Below are 14,762 nucleotides of genomic sequence, written 5' to 3' on the forward strand. Positions count from 1 at the left end.
TGGCTAGGTAGGAGGGATTAGCTAGTACAGGGTCTGGAAATTCAGAAAAAGAATTTTACTGGCTTCAAGGGATAACTGGGAATTTTATTCTTGTTTTATACTATCACTTTTTATAAAAGGAATTTTTAAAGTGAGTACAATCCATAAAATGTAGAATTCCAGATGCAGTCTTAATATTAAGGCTTAGTAGTTTAAAGGGAAAATATATATTAAAAATTCCAACTGGGGTGAACCTTTACCTCAAATGTACTAATAAGAATAGGGAATTGATTATGATTTTATTGGTAGAAAGAACTAGCTGGTGAAGAAATTCCCCCTACCAATAAATCTTAGCACTTTCTCAGAAAGTAAAATTTTTAGAGTTGCCTAGATCAGTGATGTCAAACTCCAACAGAAAAAGGATCATTAAACCCTACATAGGGATGCCTAAAGACTGCATATTGACTTAGAAAACGACATAGTTACATTATCTATATTCTATTCTATTATTTATTTTAATTTCTTTCTAGTAAATTTATTTTTAATATACATTATTTATGTGTATTACTTATTTTTAAAATCATTTCCCAATTACATTTAAATCTGGTTCAGGTGGTATTCATTTGGCCTGTTGGTCCCGTTGGACTTTCTGACCTAGAGTGCTTTAGAGGTTGAGACTTAACCCAGATTAACCCAAGTAACTTACCCAGGGTGACATAGATGATAGATTTCAGAGACAGGACTTCAATCCACATCTTCCTGGCTTCAAAGCCAGCTCCTACCCTGAATTATACCATGCGGTTGCTAATATCCTATACACACATATGTGTGCATTATACTGTATTGTGCTTGTGTTCACATGTTTATCTCCATATTTGTTTATGTGTATGTATGTGCATATAAATACATATATGGGATCATACACACATATGCTACTTTGAGGTTTGCAAAGTGCTTTCCTCAGGATACACTTATGAAGTAGTGTGAGAATACTAAAATGTGACATTAGTAGTGGTAGTGATAGATAATAATTTGGTGATACTTTTAACTATCACATTAGATCAAATGAAATAATATATTTAAAAAACCTTTAGATCCTTTTGTAAATGTGCAGTAGAAGTAGGATTATATGTTCTTAATTCCTCTGACTCTTCTTAATCCTATGGATTATATTATCCATAGAGTTTTCTTGGAAAAGAGACTGGAAAGATTTGCCATTTCCCTTTCCAGTGGATTAAGACAAACAGAGATTAAATGATTTGTCCAGGATCATAAAGCTCATAAGTGTCTGAAGCCAAGTTTGGACTCAGGTTTTCCTAATTTTAGGCTTATCTAGCTGTCACTGTAGGTAGGGTGAACATAACCAAGTCCTGTTATTATCTCTTTCTAGTGCCCTAACAGGCAGCCAGGAGCAGGATTAGTCAATCAGTTATCAAGCATTTATTTAATACCTACTTTATGCCAGACATTGTGCTAGATGTTGGGGACAATGAGACAAAAATGAAGCCGTCCCTGCCCTCAGTGAGCTTACATTCTATTAGGGGAATCAAGAGTTACATATGTAAAGAAATAAAAACTATACATATAAATACAGGGTAATTGGGGTAGAAGAGAGGCATTAGGAGCTGAAGCAGAGGAACATGAGGAAAAACATTATAAAAGTGCATTTGTGCTGAGTCTTGAAGGAAACTAGAGAAGCTAAAAGATGAGAGGCAAAGAGGGAATGAATGATATTCCAGATATAAGGAAGAGCCTAAATAAATGCACAGAGGGAGACCAAGAGTCACGTATAAGGAACAAGAAGAAGGTTATTTGACTGCATCATGGAATCCAAAAAAAGGGATATATAATCACTTACCTTGCTTCTGATGGGCATGCAACAGGAAGTTTCAAAGCCAGTGGAAGCTGAGCTTGATGGTGAAGAATGTCAAATATATATATATAGCTGCCAGAAATAGCAGAGCATATTTATCTTTGGGGAGGAAAAAAAGGACAACTCTAAAGGGAGAGCTCTTTCGTTTCCTTCAGCTCAAAGCTTAAACATGAAAGGCTGGAGGAGGAGTAATCTAAGTAGTCAATCAGAAGATATCATAAGAACAGACATTTCTGAGCAGAGCCCTTTCTGGAGATTATCTACTCCAGCCCCCAAGATCCTATTGGAGGACTCACAGTTGCCACAGCTCTTCAGTCCGAGCAACACTTTTTGTCTTAGTTCTTCATCTTCATCTTCATCATGGAGAGGGAAATGCCAAAGTATTCCAGCATCTTTGCCAAGAAAACCTCAAAAAGGGATCATGGAGAATTGTACACAAATGAAATGACTTGATGAAGCTAGCACCAGGGATACAAAGATAAAAATGTCTTTAATGAGCAAAGAATACTGAGGAAGGAGAAAGGGGAACATGTATAATAAAAACATGTAGAAAAGAAATGTGAAGGAATTGAGGACTGAGGATCACTGACAGTTGAGGGAATTAGACTTTGGTAGAAGTGACACTTAAGTTGAGACTTTGAGGAAGGAAATAAAAAGTGCAAAGGCCAGAAGTGGGAGCCGCAAAGTCTCATATAGAAAATAGCAAATTACATGATTTGGCTGTAATGTAGAAGACTCAAAGACAATCAACCCACAAAGCAGTCAGGAGTCAGATTGTGAAAGACTTAAATGTCAAGCAGGGACTTTGTATTTCATTCTACAGGCAATAGGAATCCACCACAGCTTCTTAAGGAAAGAAAATTTCCATAGTTAGGTCTGTTCTTTGAAACCATTCATTAGGCAGTTCTGTAGAGAGCAGCTTTGAGAAGAGTGAGACTGCATGCAAGAAGTCCAGGAGGTCAAAACTGGGGTAATACAAATGATTGCAGTTGAACATCATGGCACTCCCCTGCTGTGCCAGACCAAGTTCCTGGAGCCTGTTCTTAATGATAGACAAGCTGTTCCTCATCCACACAAATGCAAAGCACCGAGCCTCCAAAAGTTGCATGAACGTATGTATGGTAGATATGTACATGCATGTGTATACATGTGCAGATATGTGGGTGTTGTACCTATGGGTGCATACATATATGGATATGTAGGTGTATGTGTTGTGCTTATTTATATGTGTGCAGATATGTATGTATATGTGTATTGTGTATGGGTGTATTACACATCTGATTCAGGAATATATTATTTGCAATATGGGTAAATTACAGATTTATTTTTTAATTACTATTTTGTTAGAAATTTCATATTGAAAAGAGAGTATATTCTCTCTGCATTTGCTGGGTGACTGGAAAATGTGGCAAAGCAGGATAGGGGAGATCAAACAGGTGAAAACTAACACAGATAATCCACAAATTGTAAAACCACCCTAAATAACTAAGCCTTTAAAACTTTGCTGAAACAAAATGAATAGAAATGGTTAAAAATGAATGTTGGCAGGATTCCAGGGAAAAACAACACATACATTGCTGGTTGGCATTTTAAATCGGTCCAGTCTTGCTGGTGAATAGTCTTGGGTGCTATGTAAGTAGCAAGAATTACAAAGCTGTACATTTCCTTTGACCTGGTAATCCCATTTCTGGGAATATGCTTCAGTATATCTCAAAGGGTGGGAAAATAATTTGTGCAAAGTTATTCCTAGCAGACCAGTGCATGATGGTTAAAAAAAAAAAACGCAACCTAGAAACATCCTGAATGCACTATAGTAAGGGAAATAGCTAATAAACTATGAGTTATTAATATGATGAAAATATATAGGAATTTTAAAAGACTATCATTATATAAAAATGTACTTATGAGATAATACTTAATAAAAGCCATGGATAGTACAAACTAACATATATACAATGGTAGCAACTATAGACAAATCTAGTAGAATGTAAGGTCCTTGAAGTAAACAACTTTTTTTTAATTGCCAGCATTTGTACCATGCCTTGTACACAGTAAAATGTTTTTTATAGACAGTTAAGTGACAGTGTACAGAGCATTTAGCCTGAATTAGGAAAACCTGAGGTCAAATGTGTTCTCAGATACTCTGGGCCCCAATTTTCTCATCTTTAAAATAAAGGGATTGGATTTCTTATCCCATTGGACTAATTCCAATTGAATCTCTGATTCAACTGGATAGAAATGAGAGGAAAACTTTTGAGGAATGTCAGTAGGTTAGCATTTGATATTCATTTGTGTTTGTTTTTCATAGAAAGTTGTTTAAGTTGTTGCTGCTCAGTTGTGTCTAACTCTTCATGACCCAATTTGAGATTTTCCTGCTAAAGATACAGGAGTGTTTTGTCATTTCCTTTTCTAGCTCATCTTATGGATGAGGAAATTAAGGCAAATTGGGTGAGGTTACTTGTCCAGGGCCACACAATTTGTAAGTGTCTGAGATCAGATTTGAACTCAGGAAAATGAGCCTTCATGATTCCAGGGCAGGCACTCTATCCACTGTGACACTTAGCTGATCATTGCTTAAGTATCTAAAAAAAACTTTTACTTCCCTTTACTTAGGCCCTGTGGAGAGGAACTACCTTAGCAGCATCCCCAGACTGAAACTTACTTTCTATGGCTAGAGGTGCCGTAAGATGGAACTGAACGTCATCAGCGAGATACCATGTCCAGCTATTGCATTGAAAACAGAGAGAAAGAAAAAGTCACTTTTCTCACACTTTTCAGCAAAAATAAACTTCCTAAAATTGCAGCTTTTCTGGACCGCTCTGGCCAAGAGAAGGAGGTGCTAATGGGGAATGTTTGGACAGCTGCTGAACACTTCTGTGGGCAAGTTGTCTCCAGTGGGGCTGAAAGGATGTTTGGGCAGCTGGTGGGTCATTCTGTGGGCAATTTTTTCCCTTTGAGAGAGTAGGGGGAATATGTGTAACCATGTTCAGAGCTAAATATGACTGGGATTCTGCTAAAGAGACAGCATTATCAGAGGAGGGACAATAAGCAACTTTTCCCTCAAAACAGTCCTTTAGCCCACTCTCCATGTACCTTGCGGTTTTCCCCAGCTCAACTCACATAGTATAATAATTCCTGTTCCTTGCTTAATAAATCCGAGGCAGACATCCTCCCACTTTTAAACTTTCGATACCAATGGGGTCCTCCATTATCTCAAGTAGGGACAAGTTCAGTTGCAGGGGGAAAAAACAATTCTGGTAGGATCGATTTACATATCTTAACTGTTTGGAAAATAAGTATACACATTCCTAATACTTGAAAAATGTATATGTAGCCCTGATGGTACTTATAATCTAGTGTTTGATTAGAGAATGAAAAAAAAATGCTCTCTGGATTCATATTATGCCATCTTCTGCAACAGAGTAGATGTGGATAGCATTTGGGTAGCCTGACACCATCACCACAATCTCCATCACTACCCCCACCATCACCACCACCAACGCCACCATTACTCCCAACTAAATTTGCTCCAGATATAAGTATTTCTAAACATTGTTCTGGCTATTCAGCAACTATTTGTTATCAGAAGATGAGCAGAAACTCATATTCAGCCTAAAATGCACAGGAAAAATGAGCCTTAAGAAAGCGAGCAGATAAGACATTCGTTCATTATTCACTCAAAAAATTGTAATAAACACTAACTGCAAGCATGGGATATCATTGAGGTGATCCTTTAATGTCCTAGATGTGGTACAATCATCACAGTATCACCTACTCATAGGAGCATCCAGAGAACCTCTCCATTTATAGGGATTTCCTCTTCCATTTGGAGATTGCACATTTTTCATGAATAGGCAAACACCTTTGTTGAATATTCATTTTTTTGTGCCTCACTTGGCAATAAGGAGGTCACTGAACAGAGGAATATTTGGAGATTGTGATCATTACAATTCATTTGTTACCTCCTAGTTCCCTTATAGTTAGCAAATTCCCACCATCTGTTACTCTCTTTATTCTTTTATTACTTAATCATCTCCTTGTATAGGAGTAAACCAAGTGCCAGTTTATTACAATTACAATTTTACCCGCAAGTTCCACACCGACTTTGTCTACCTCTTCCACTGTGCCCTCTGAAATTCCAACGCCATATTGAACAAACTTGTCTTCATCGTGCATCTCTTCCTTTCCTGCTCCTTCTTCATTCTGGAACTCATAAAGATCTAAGTCCCTCTGGATGACACCGCCTCCTCAGTTATCCTCTATGTGTTCTTGATACCATTCTCTTCAATCCTTGTCATCAAACTCCTCCCTTCAACCATTCCCTTCCTTTCTCTAATCTTCACTTTCTCTGTCTTTGTTCCTCTTCCTTCTTTTGCACTTTCAAGCATAGCCAACTGTGGTCTCTATAAAAAAATCTCTAAGCCCTATCACCCTCTTGAGTTTTTAATCCTACATTTTTTTCTCCTCTTCTTAGACAAATTTCTAGAAAAAATAAACTGCAGCCACCATTTCCACTTCCTCTTCTTTCCCAGTCGTTCTTCAGCCTCTTGCAATCTGGCTTTCAAACACATCATTCAACTGAAACTATTTCTCCAAAGTTTCCAACAATCGCTTAATTGTGAAACCAGATGGTCTCTTCTCATTTCTATCCTTCTTGACTTCTGTTGCATATTACAATATTGATGACTCTTCTCCTCCCTCTCTCCTCTCTAGTGTTTAATGACACATTACTCTTTCCTGGTTCCTATTCTAACTGCAATAAAGAACTATTTCTTCTCAGTTTCTTTTGGGGGACCAGCATCTATATCAAATTCCCTAAATGTGGGTGTTCTTCCAGTGCTCTAGCCTTGACCCTTCCTTCCCTTTACATACTTTCTCTTTTGGTAACCTTATCAGCTCCTGTGTGTTTAATTTGTTATCTATAAGCAAAAATTCACAGATTTCTATAACCAATCCCAAACTCTTTACTGATTTTCAGTTTTGAATGACATTTCAAAGTAGATGCCCCAGAGAAACCTCATACTCAATGTGTATAAGTAGAATTTATTACCTTTCCCCTACAGCCTATCTATCTTCCAACAATCTCTATTTCTGTTAAGGAGCCTCCATTTTTCTAGTCTCCTAAGATTGTAAGCTTGACTCCTCACAAAGTTACATCCCATATCCAATTGGTTGGCAAATTTTGCCATTTCTGCCCACACAATATCCTTTATATCTGATGGCTTTTCTCTACTTACAACACCATGCTGTTTTGGGCCCTCTTCATGTTTCATCTAAACTAAGTAATGCAATGTTTTCTTAATTGGTCTCTCTATCTCAAGCCTTTCATTATTCTTTTTGCTGCAATCCATCTTTCACACTATTGCAAAAGTGATTTTTTCTTAAGTACAGATCTGAGCATTTCATACTGCTACTCAAAATATGCCAGTGGTCACCTTTAGCCTGTAGGATAAGATGTTTGGATTTTAAATCCTTTCTCAATTTGACCTCAATCTGTCTTTCCAGACTGATTACATATAAATTCCTTTCCCCCTTACCCTACAAACCATCCTAACACCCTGTTACTGATGCATGATACTCCATCTTTCATTTGCAGGTCTTTGCACAGGTAGTCTAGCTATCTCCCATATATAAAATGAACTTATTCCTGACCACCAATGTAATTTTTACATGAAAATATAAAAACTTCCTAGGTTAATTTATATTTTAGTGCATATAAACTACCCAATAATCATAAGATAGAGCTAAAATAATAAAATTCATCTGGAGGAGCAAAGCTCAAGACTCTTAAAGGGAAATGATGAAAAAACATAGTAAGGTGATGGACTTGGTTCTTTTCAACAATGAGGAGATTCAGACCAATTCTAATACACTCTGATGGAGAGAGTCATCTGCATCCCGAGAGAGGAGTTTGGTTACTGAATGTGGATCACAACATAGTATTTTCACCTTTTTTGAGGTTGTTATTGTTGCTTGTTTTTTTTTCATTTTTTCACTTTTTATTTGATTTTTCTTGTGCAGCATGATAAACATATATTTATATGGAAATATATTTAGCAGAAACACATGTTTAAATCTATCTATATTGGATTACTTGCTGTCTAAGGGAGAAGGAAAGTGGGAAGGGAGGGAGAAAAATTTGGAACACAAAGCTTTGCATGGGTGAATGCTAAAAACTATCTTTGAATGTATTTTGAAAAATAAAAAAGTTATTATGAAAATAAATAAATACATTAAAACAAATAAAAGAAAGAAAAACATAGTAAGAACAGGAGTCTAATAATATCAGTCTCAAACTATATAAGGCAACAATCATTAAAACTATTAAGTAATGGCCAAAAAATAGAAAAGTTGATCAATGGAACAGATCAGGAACACAGTATACAAAAACCAACAAAAACAGTGGCATAGAGTTTGATAAAACCACAAACCACAACTCCTTAAACAATGTCTCACTCTTCAACAAAAACTGCTGAGAAAATAGGAAAGAATTCTGGTAGAAATTTAAACCAACTTTTTTATACCATATGTCAAGATAAGTGCAAAATGGACGCAAAACTTAGATATAGAAAATCACACTATGAACAAATAAGAAGCAAAGAAAAATTATCTGTCATATCTATGGACAAGGAAAGAGTGCCTAACAGGAAGAACAGAGAAAAATCACATCAGAAAATAAATAGACAATTTTTATTGCATAAAATTAAAAGTTTTGTAGAAACAAAATCAATGTAGTTAAAATAAGAAAGGAAACGGCTAGGAAAATAATTTTGCAGCAAGTTTTTCTGATAGTCTTATGTGTAAAATCTGATTCAATTATATAGCAAGAGCTATTCCCTAACAAATAGACAAATAATATGCACAAAGTAATTTTCAGAGGAATAAACCCAACCTATCAACAAACATATGAAAAAATATTTCGAATTAACAATAATTAGAGATAGAAATTGAAACAACACTTAGAATCAGCCTCAAGTCCCTCAGATTAGCAAAAATGATAATCATGGTATAATGACAATGACAATGACTATAGTCATTGTATTGATCCAAAGTTTTAAAGTCTTTATTTTTCTTTATAGTATTATTTTTCTTGTACTGCTTTCTAGGTTGTGTTTACTTTTCTACACTAGCTCAAGTTTTCCCAAGTTTCCCTGAAATTGTCTTTTCTCACACCTTTTAAAAAATTTTTATTTTAAAGTTCCAAATTTTCTCCTTCCCTTCATCCTTTTCCTATTCATTGAGGAGTTAATATATACAGTACCCATTATACACATACATTTCATCAATTCTTAAGGGCTACTAATATTCATTAGATTTATATACCATAATTTATTTGGGCATTTCTCAATTGATTGCTACAATAAAAAAGTACTGCTTTAGATACTTTTTATATATGGGTTCTTTTTCTATTTTCTTATTTTGGGGGAAGGGTATAGGTCTAATGGTAATATCTGTGTCAAAACTTATGCATATTTTAGCAACTTTTGGGAACAGTTTTCAAAGTGGCTGCACCAATTCACAGTTCCAGTAACAGTGCATTAATGTAACTGTTTTACTGCAATATTAAATTAAAAGGTAAATTAATATATAATATATTAGTCACAAAGCTAAAAGCTTTCTATAAAGTCCATTATTATTATTATTATTACATACAATTATTAAGGCCCTAAGATTTTCACCTTCTCTACTTAGTATTTTTCTGCCTAATTCAATTCTTACTCTGGTCCTTGTGTTGGTTTGATTCTAGTTCAGAACCAGGGAATCATATAATCAACACTACCTTTCAAAGTCCACCAGAAGCTGCTTTTTTAGCCATCACGGTTGCATGCAAGAGTTTGAGGCATTCCTTCCCAGGTCTCTTCTACACTACCATAAGACAGTTAATCTGTGATCTTCTTCTCTGGCTCAATAGTCATGGCTGGAGAAAGCCTGTCCTATATCTTCCAACAAAGTTGAAGGTGTTTTCCTTACTTGGACTCCCAAAATGTCTTTCTCCATTCAAGCCTACCTGAATAAAAACCACTGTTTTTTTTTTCAATTTTTTTTTTGCCATCTTTCATTTCATTAAAGCTATATCTTAGATCATCATCTCTTCTGGACTAGTATATCAGCCTTTTAACCCATCATCCTGTCTCCAATGTCTTCTCTCTCCAATTCCTGTTTCACACAGAGCAATATTTCTAAAACAGTCTGGACACTTCACTTCCTTGTTCAATTAACTGCTGTGGCTCTGTTATTCCTAGGACCCATTATAAATTTCTCTCTTTAGCATTTAAAGCTCTTCACAAGTTGAATTCAACCTACCTTTCTTGTCCCCTTCATTCATCCCAGTCCAAACTCACTTTTATATTGTTCCTCATGAATAATATTCCATAATCCATTATACCTTTGCATTGGCTATCCCTTATGTCTGGAATGAATGCCCTCCTCACCTCTACCTCCTAAAATCCCAAGTTCCCTTCAGACCTCAACTTAAACACTATATCCTTCCTATATGGGATCTTTCCTTATTTCATATATTTGAATAGAGCCTCCTGACTGAATTACTGTGTGTGTGTATAAATTTCTTTTAAGTGTGTGTATGTGTGTGTGTGTGTGTGTGTGTGTGTGTTCATAGTGTCTTCGATGGAATGCAAACTTCTTGAGGGCAGGAAATCTTTCATTTTAGTTTTTTATCATTAGCACCTAGCACAGTACTTGACATTTTTGTTGTTCAGTCTGGCTCTTTGTGATCCCATTTGAGATTTTCTTGGCAAGATGCTGAAGTGGTTTGCCATTTCCTTCTCCACTTCATTTTACAGATGAGGAAACTAAGGTAAACAGGAGGTGACTTACATAGGGTCACACAGTTAGTGAGTACCTTTGCCTCATTTGAACACAGGAAGGTGAATCTTCCTGACTCCAAGTCCAGCACTCTATTCACAGAGGCACCTAGCTGCCCATAGTATTCTTTCATTGTACTGTTTTCATAAAACATAAGCTCTGTAAGGTTAGGGGCTGTTTCATTTGTATACCCAAAGCTTCACACTGAATAACACTCATTGAGGTCAGTAAATATATGTGATCCAATTAGACCCCATTCTCCTCATTTTCACATAGGAATATCTACTCTGCACTGGTTCATCCATCCCCATGCTCCCTTGCTCCCAGGAATGGATTGAGGCTGACAAATAAAAGTCCATTTGTGCTTTCAGGCAATTGCAGCATCTCTGGACCATCTACTAGATAGGGATGGAGCTCATACCATTAAAAAACTGCAAATTAGGATTATCTGAGCCCTGAGTGCATCATGTTGGACTGGATCAATTCAGTCACAGTAAACATTGTCTCTAGGCTTTCTCTGCACAATTGTGGTGAATCTATGCAGAGCTGGTTTATACCACTGCCAATCAGGGCCCCTTGTTGGCTATTGGCCTGAGAGCAATAAGCTATGTGAAAAAGCAACTGATTTTCTAGTCTTTTCTCCTAAACATCTGTATTAAGAAAATAAACACAAAGAAACTGGAAACTGAGTGGATGACTATCAGTTGGAAAAAGGCTGAATAAGTTATGGTATATGAAAAACATTATTGTTCTATAAGAAATGATCAGCAGGATGATTTCAGAGAGGCCTGGAGAGACTTTATGATTTAAAAGAACTGAAACTAAGGGAAGTGAATAAAACCGGGAGATCATTGTACATAGCAACAGCAAGATTATACAATGATTGATTCTGATGGAGGTGGTTCTTTTCAACAATGAGAATGATTCAGGCCAATTCTAATGATCTTGTTATAAAGAGAGCCATTTGCACCCAGAGAAAGGAATGTGGAAACTGAGGGTGGATCACAGCATAGTATTTTCACTCTTTTTTGTTGTTGTTCACTTGCATTTTGTTTCTTTCTCATTTTTTTTCTTTTTGGTCTGATATTTCTTGTGCAGCATGATAATCGTGAAAATATGTATAGAAGAATTGCACATGTTTGATATATATTGGATTACTTGTCATTAGGGGAGGGAATGATAGGAAGAGAGGGAAAAAAATAGAACACAAGGTTTTACAAGAGTGAATGTTGAAAATTATCCATGCATATATTTTTAAAATAAAAAGCTTTAATAAAAAAAAGAAAGAAAGTAAGCACAGTGGGAATATTCTTCATTCTCTCATGTCCACCCTGCTCCATCTCCAGTTTTATTCTTGTTTTCTGGAGATCCTTGCTAAATTTCCATTAGAAGGAAGCCCCCCGCTGTAAAATCTCTGGGCTAGAAGTTCTTGCAATTCGACTATAATTTGAATGAGCACAAAATTGTCTGGATTATAGAGAACAAATTAGATCCTAGCATTCACTTGTTTAGTCATTTTTCCATCATGACCCCATTTGGGGTTTTCTTGTCTAAAGTATGGTTTCTCATCTCAGGTAGAGTTAAGTGACATGCCCAGGGTCACACAGGTAGTAAGTGTCTGAGGTCAGATTTGAACTCAGAAAGATGAGTTTTCCTGACTCCAGACCTGGTCCTCTATCCCTTGTGCTACCTAGCTGCCCACAACATTGGGGATACATTTTCCAGAAGTGGTCCTCTGGTATGAAGACAGTCATGTAGCAAAGATGTCTGCAGATTTGTTATCAAGCCCAGTCAACCACAGGCAAAGTGGTAGGAGACTGGCAGAGCTCCTGCTAATCCTAAAGTATTGAGTGGAGCTTCTTGGTGGAGTCATATAGATTGTAACCTACCCAATCTGAACACAAGGAACCATGGCCAAGAGGCAGTGGGGCTCACAGGGGAATAGTATGCCAGATTTGGTGACAGGAGACCTGAGTTTGAGGGCAAGCACCAATACATAATAATTGTGTGATCACAGGCAAGTCTGAGCCTTGATTTTCTCATACTAAACATACTAAATACTGCCAACCCTGGAGCTTTTATGAGAAAAGTAATTTGTAAGCTTTATAAAGCACTATGTAAATGCAAATTATTAACCACTCTTGTATTTGATGCCTTTTCTCTACACCAGTAACAGAGTATAATGACAAGCCCACACATCTACTCAGCATCATGTTGAGGGGTTTGCTTGCTGAAATAGCATAAGCTTACTTTGCCATGAACTTTCTACACGACTACCTATATCTTTGGTGCAAATGTTATCTGTCTTTTCCTACTCCACAGGTTCATCCAGTCTGGGCAGATTAGGGAGTGAGGTGGGGAAGGAGAAGAGTGGTTCTTAACCTTTTTTTATGTATAATCGATCCCTTTGGGGGTCTGGTGAAACTGATGGACCCCTTCCCAGAATGATGTTTTTTTAAAATTATTATAGCTTTTTATTTACAAGATATATGCATGGATAATTTTACAGCATTAACAATTGTCAAACCTTTTGTTCCAACTTTTTCCCTCCTTTCCCCCACCCCTTCCCCCAGATGGCAGGTTGACCAATACATGTTAATGTTGAAGTATAAGTTAAATACAATATAAGTATACATGTCCAAACAGTTATTTTGCTGAAAAAAAGAATCGGACTCTGAAATATTGTACAATTAGCCTGTGAAGGAAACCAAAAATGCAGGCAGACAAAAATAGAGGGATTGAGAATTCTATGTAGTGGTTCATAGTCATCTCCGAGTTCTTTCCCTGGGTGTAGCTGGTTCAGTTCATTATTGCTCTATTGGAACTGATTTGGTTCATCTCATTGCTGAAGATGGCCACGTCCATCAGAATTGATCATCATATAGTATTGTTGTTGAAGTATATAATGATCTCCTGGTTCTGCTCATTTCACTCAGCATCAATTCATGTAAATCTCTCCAGGCCTTTCTGAAATCCTCCTGTTGGTCATTTCTTACCAAACAATAATATTCCATAATATTCATATGCCAAAATTTATTCAGCCATTCTCCAATTGATGGACATCCACTCAGTTTCCAGTTTCTGGCCACTACAAAAAGGGCTGCTACAAACATTCGTGCACATACAGGTCCCTTTCCCTGCTTTAGTATCTCTTTGGGATATAAGCCCAGTAGTAACACTGCTGGGTCAAAGGGTATGCACAGTTTGATAACTTTTTGAGCATAGTTCCAAATTGCTCTCCAGAATGCAGAATAATATTTTTAAATATGCAGATAAATTACATAAGATTACAAATTGGTTATTCAGTCTTTTTTTCAGTGGGATCTGACTCTTTGTAACCTCATTTGAGGTTTTCTTGGCAAAGATACTGAAGTGGTAATTTGCCATTTCCTTCTCCAATTCATTTTACATATGTGTTTACATGCTGAGGCAGAGTTAAATGACTTTCCCAGGATCACACAGATAGAATGGTCTGAATTATCCAGCAACAAAAATTGGAGATCAGAACAGAAGCACTTGTCACGCACAATACCAAGATTTCTTACTTCTGCTTTTGTAAAAATATATTAAATTATTCTTAACCATGGGGAATGGGATTAAGTATTGAGCCCCTTCAAGAAGTTGCTGCCAATTCTCCAAGCCTGCTTTAATTGCTAATAATTATGTTTCCATTATAGTTGTTTCTTTGCCCAGAGGTTAATTAGTATGAATCATAGGTAGTTGGCAGTGACATGTTTTTCTAAACCTAAGAATTCTTCTTTTTGAATTCTTTACATCAGAACTGTTGCAGAGATTATTCCTGATGTACCATCTCTACAAAGAAAGAAAGAAAGTATGCTTGGGGCTAGAGTGCCATGACAAAGAGACCAATATAAGTACTTTTTGAAAGATTCCTTATTTTTGTTCCCATTAAATTTTTTTCCATTTTAGGGAAGTTGAGTCATAGGTACTAGTATCTATTAGCACACCTCCTCACCCAACATGGGTTGTGATAGATTTTCCCTAAAAGGTAACAAAGTTGGACCTTGATTAGCCTATGTGTGGGTTAATGTTTAAGCAGTACTACTCTTGATGCAGCCTCCTGATG

General features: G+C 36.5%; 1 pseudogene; it reads right to left on the reverse strand.

Annotated features, from left to right (window-relative positions):
- The window catches only part of LOC111719067, a 75,581-nt pseudogene that overhangs the window by 6,364 nt on the left and 54,455 nt on the right, over positions 1–14,762 (reverse strand).

Source organism: Sarcophilus harrisii, chromosome 1, assembly GCF_902635505.1.
Source record: "Sarcophilus harrisii chromosome 1, mSarHar1.11, whole genome shotgun sequence".
Lineage (NCBI taxonomy): Eukaryota > Metazoa > Chordata > Mammalia > Dasyuromorphia > Dasyuridae > Sarcophilus > Sarcophilus harrisii.